Below are 6,000 nucleotides of genomic sequence, written 5' to 3' on the forward strand. Positions count from 1 at the left end.
TAGCAATTAGCATACCTAGTGCCTAGATCTTATACTTAAATCAGCTTCCCCACCAAAAGAAACCAGGGCTTGGAATCAGGATCAAAGTTTCAAAGGGAAAAAAAAAGAAAGAATCAAGTCCCTTGGAGAAATGGCTAAATATAGATTTGGAACCTCGGACACCTTGTAACAGAAATCAAAGGATAGCTCAGAAACTGATGGTAACTTATCAACAAGATACATGAGCTGGCTTGAAGGGGTGCTCACTAGCTAAATGTGAGACATTTTGAGCATCAAAAAGAATAATGTTGGCAGTAGATAGTAACACAATGGGAAAAAAAAATGAGTTCAAAGAGACATTAAACAATTAGAATACAATTGAAAAAAATTTTAAAGTGAAATTCATGTAAAGTCTATATACTTTATTTCAATCATTTATTGAAGAAATAGTGTCAATATTATGCAGTCTTTTTCAAAAAAAGAGTAGTAAACACTTCTAACTTATTTTATAAAGTCAGCAAATTCCTGGCACCAAACCAGGAAAACATATCACTCTCACTCAAAAAAAAAAAAAAAATTAACATGACTATAAAAATATCAAGTCTATAGTCTTGCTAATACATTGCACCAGTGTCAATTTCCTGGATTTGATACTGTACTATGTAGGATCTTATCTTTGAGTGAAGGTTCGGCTTGGGTACCCTGAGCCTGTTTGTAATATTTTAGTGTGTGCAATTTCTTATGGGTCTTTAATTATTTCAAGATAAAAGGTTAACAAATAAGCATGTATATGCATGTGTGATGATGTACCGTTCTTTACAGAAGAATGCTAACCTATATATGGAGAAAAAATGATAGAATTAGAAAACTCACCTCTGGTAAGTATTAGTACAATGATTTATTTGGACAAAGGGCATTACTGGATGGTAAATTCATTACCTAAGTTCCATTAGAAAATTTCATCTAAAATTCCATTAGATATTCACATGGACTTACCCCATGGGTTATTTATTATCGACAAAGGAGATTTTATGGTGGAGAATTTTGGCATCACTATCAAGGCTGAAACAAAATGACACTGAGCTTCCTGACATGCTGGGCTTCGAAGCATATGTCACCTATGCAGGTCTTCTTCCAAAACTGTCTGATCTGAACTTGAAAGTGAAGAAACAAACACTCAGATTTAGATTATGAGATATTCCACGTTAGCCTGTACTCCAAAACTATCTGTCTTAAAAGACCAAAACAAGAGAAAGGAGTAGATGATTTTTAATTGGGTCTTGAATCAGAACATTACTAAGACAATTGGGGAAAATTTTATATCAGGAATCAATTAGATAATAAAGGGCTTCCCAGGGGACACAGTGGTAAAGAATCCACCTGCCAATGCAGGAGATGTGGGCTCAGTCCCTGGGTGGGAAAGATCCCCTGGATAAGGGAATGGCAACCCACTCCAGTACTCTTGCCTGGGAAAGCCCATGGACAGAGGAGCCTGGTGGGCTACAGTCCACGGGGTCACAAAGAGTCGGACTGAGCAACTGAGCACACACCCACACACACTAGATAATACTGTATCAGTGTCTTGGGAGGTAAGTGTCTTGGAGTGAAAAAAGCATTGTGCTTATGTAGGATAATACCTCGTTCTTAGGTGATGCATGCTGAAGTATTTCAGACGTTGAATTTCAAGAAACCTATAACTAATTTTCAAACAGTTTAGCAAAAACACTGAGAGCAATCTCGAGTAAATAGAGCAAAATGTAAGCAATTGGAAAAGCAAGTTCAAGGAAAGGTATATGCGTTTTCATTCGTATTATACTTTCAACCTTCAGTAGGCTTGAAAATTAAAAAATAAAAATGGGAAAAGTACAGTTAGCTGACTTTGTTTTATCCATAAATCCTCTTTTTTCCTGGACATGAATTGGAATTCTTCCCGTTTCACCTCATCCCTTCCCCAAATCTCAGTGTGATGGCGCGAGAGTGGCTTGGGGCCTACTGGCCCACTGGGGCCAAGGCTTGCAAAGAGTGTGAAACCAGCTGGCCACCCCCTGCCAGCCCTGGGCTCTGGCCCCGCCCAAGCAGGGACCCTTATGAATGCTGACTGGCTGCTCACTGAATCTGATAGCGTGTCTGGGGAGTCATGGCGCCTCAGTAGTTAAGGTGTGCTGAGCCCTGCAGCCTGAGAGAGCTGATGAACGTGAAAGTGCTAGTCACCGAGTCACGTCTGGCTCTTTGCAACACCACGGACTGCAGCACACCAGGCTCCCCTGTCCTTCACCATTTTCTGGAGTTTGCTCAAACTCATGTCCACTGATTCTGTGATGCCATCCAACCATCTCATCCTCTGTCACCCCCTTCCCCTCCTGCTTTCAATCTTTACCAGCATTAGGGTCTTTTCCAATGAGTTGACTCTTCCCATCAGTGGCCAAAGGATTGGAGCTTCAGCTTTAGCATCAGTCCTTCCAATGAATATTCAGTGTTGATTTCCTTTAGGATTGATTGATTTGATCTCCTTGCTGTCCAAGGGACTCTCAAGAGTCTGAGAAAATCATTGTTCCCTGACAAACTGGGACAATTGGTCACCTTATGACTCTGCCACTTCTACCCCCAAATCTTTCATTATGAAGCATCATGTGTGAAGAGTGAATCAGATAACACGCTTGCTCTGAGAATTCTGAAGTGGATGCAGAGGAAGAGAGGAAAAAAGCCAACTTCACTTCTCCTCTTCCCATATAGATCGGATACGGACAGGGAGCCCAGTGGCCAGAGGGGTTGCTCTTTCTTAGCTCTGCCCCCTTCCTTCCTCCTAGAAGGTCCTCCCACTCCATCAGCATATTCAAATACTGTGCCTTCTCCAGTCTCAGTTGAAATCACATTTTCTCTTTAAAACCTTTCCCAACCATTCTAGCTGAAAGCGATCTTCCCCTCCTGAGAGATGTAATAGCATTTATTGTCTGTGCGCTCATGTGGTACACATCGACTCTTATTTTAGAATTAGAAACAGCCTCAGAGAAATCAGAAGGAATTTAGAGATGTATTCATTCACGTGTAATTCACTCTTTCTTTCATTTGCTCATCACTAGGTACCAACCACTGTACTCAGCGCTGGGGATTTCAAGATGAATCCAGGTCTTGTCCTTAAAGGGCCCACTATCTGCTAGGTGAGATGGCCAGATACACAGGTAAATGTACCCCAGATGAAGCTTGCTGTGATGGAGTCTAAGCTCTGGGAAGCAAATGCTTTTGGAGCGTCTACTCAGTGGCAGGCAGTGTGTCCTATGCTAAAGGGTTATGAAACCCCATTAGAGGTTACAATTAGTTTTGTGTCAGAGGCTGATCTGAAAGGACAATGTTTTAATGGGCTTTTCAGGTGAGCTAGTGGTAAAGAATCTGCCTGCCAATGCAGGAGACTTAAGAGACACAGGTTTGATCCCTGAGTTGGGAAGATCTCCTGGTGAAGGAAGTGGCAAGCCACTCCAGTATTCTTGCCTGGGGAATCCCATGGACGGAGGAGCCTGGTAGGCTGCAGTCCATAGGGTCGGAAGAGTCGGACACGACTGAGTCACTTCACTTTCACTTTTCACTTTCATGCGTTGGAGAAGGAAATGGCAACCCACTCCAGTGTTCTTGCCTGGAGAATCCCAGGGACGGGGGAGCCTGTTGGGCTGCCGTCTATGGGGTCGCACAGAGTCAGACACGACTGAAGTGACTTAGCAGGAGCAGCAGCAGCAGTGGTAAAGAATCTGCCTGCCAATGCAGGAGACATAAGAGACGCAGGTTTGATCCTGGGTGGGGAAGATCCCCTGGTGAAGGAAGTGGCAAGCCATTCCAGTATTCTTGCTTGGGGAATCCCATGGACAAAGGAGCCTGCTGGGCTACAGTCCATGAGGTCACAAAGAGTTCGATGCAACAGAGCGTGGGACACACATACTCCCCCACACCTCCACCCCGCCCCCGACACACACAGAGTGTTTTAATACCATAAGGTAAGTGGTACAAAAATGTAAATGTGGGGTCTCTAAGGATGCAGAGGAAGATGAGACAAGCTAGGGGTTGGATCAGGGAGGGTGTCTTGGAGGGCCTGGCACTTGAGCTGACTCGTTGGAGGTTTGGGAAAAAGATGATGAGGCAATGAGGACAGAGAGGAACTGGCAGAGCAGAGACATTCAGCAGAGCCAATCAGTAGAGCTTTGGGACTGATGGTCGTTACAGGGAAAACCATCTCAGACCTTCCTGTATCTTCTGGAAAATCTCGTATAAGATACTACACATAGTGAGTGTTAAACATATATCTGTTGATTGACTTCTCTGAGACATTAGGCAGGATCTGAAAGATGTCTGACTTGATTATCCAGAGGGATCTTGCAACCAGGGTTTCCCAGAGTATATTTTTATGACAAGGTCAAAGATAAAAGGCTAGAGAAACAATAACCCTCCCAAATGAGAAATGTTACTTAAATCTTGTGTGTGTGTGTGTGTGTGTGTGTGTAAGAATTACAAACTGAAACAATTTCAGGAGATGCTATTGGACACTCTTTTTGGGGGTTACTTATGGCACGAGGAAAAGCAGGAGCCTCCAACAGGAAACCTGGAGAAGGAAATGGCAACCCACTCCAGTGTTTTTGCCTGGGGAATTCTATGGACAGAGGAGCCTGGTGGGCTACAGTCCATGGGGTCACAGGAGTCAGACATGACTCGGTGACTGAACAACAACAACCAACAGGAAAAAGCCTCCGTGTTATGCCTTTGTCCTATTTCTCTAAGTCCCATCCTCATTCTTTTAATAATGATTAGCAAGTGAAATCAAATGAAAATGTGTACATTTCCTATCGCTTCACCCTCTTTATCCCAAAACACACATGCCCACACACACACATGCAGGGACACACACACAAACACACAAGCCTGGATACACACAAACACAGATTTATTATGCATTTGTTTTGTCATCTGTGCAAAACTCATCTGCGCTTTCCACAGTCAGATGACAAATGCTCATAGTTGGGGGTGGTGCAGACCTCCACATGTAGGCTTTATTAACTATGCCTCCATGTTGACCTCCAGGGTCACAGCCTCAATTGCGCAGGCTAGAAGAGGAGGTGTTAGACCTTGCTGGACTCAAATGAACAGGTCTGATTCATCTCAGATTCCTTGCCCCACTCCTTGGCTTGCTGGGAGGGGCGGGAAGATGGAACACAGGGAAGAGTCTCCCTTCTGCGTCAGCATCTGTGCGGAGACTTCCCGAAGCCCCTCTCAATCTGTTCTCTCCTGTGAGCACATCCTGCCTGCTGGGCGCTGCTGCCATGTCAGCAACCTGGGGGCTAGGCTTCCTTCCAAGGGGTCCTGGCAAAGCCACCCTGGCTGGGGTGGGCATAGAAGACCAGCTCTGGGTGCTCCAGCAGGATTTGGGTCAGGGGAGGACACCTGCTTCTTTCTGATCCTCTTATCTTCTACTCTGAGAAAAACAGACGTCTTTGGTTGCTGCTGTGATGTCTGCATCCTGGGATACCAGGGCTGGTACTCAGGTGCGCCTGGATGATGTCTGGGACTTTGATGAAGAGGGTGGAGCTAACCTAGGGTCAGAGGAGGCTGGGTGCTCCTTCTGTGCAACCCCTAACTCCTTCAATGACTTTCTAGCCACAATAATTTTATTTATTTCGGGCTGTGCTGGGTCTTTACTGCTGTGTGAGCTTTTCTCTAGTTGTGGAGAGTGGGGGCTACTCTCCACTTGCAGTGCACGGGCTTCTCACTGCGGAGGCTTCTCTAGTTGCAGAGCACGGCCTCTAGGGTGTACAGGCTTCAGTAGTTGTGACCTGTGGGCTCGGTAGTTTCGGCTCCCGGACTCCAGAGCACAGGCTCAATAATTGTGACATATGGACTTCATGTGGCATCTTCCTGGACCAGGGATTGAACCTGTGTCTTCTGCATCGGCAGGCAGACTCATCATCCCTGAGCCACCAGGGTGGCCTTCCTTCCACCCTTAATCGTAAGCACCACCCACAACACGAATGGAGTACTGGCAGC

The sequence above is a fragment of the Bubalus bubalis genome, chromosome 5 (genome assembly GCF_019923935.1).
Source record: "Bubalus bubalis isolate 160015118507 breed Murrah chromosome 5, NDDB_SH_1, whole genome shotgun sequence".
In the NCBI taxonomy this organism is placed as follows: Eukaryota; Metazoa; Chordata; class Mammalia; order Artiodactyla; family Bovidae; genus Bubalus; species Bubalus bubalis.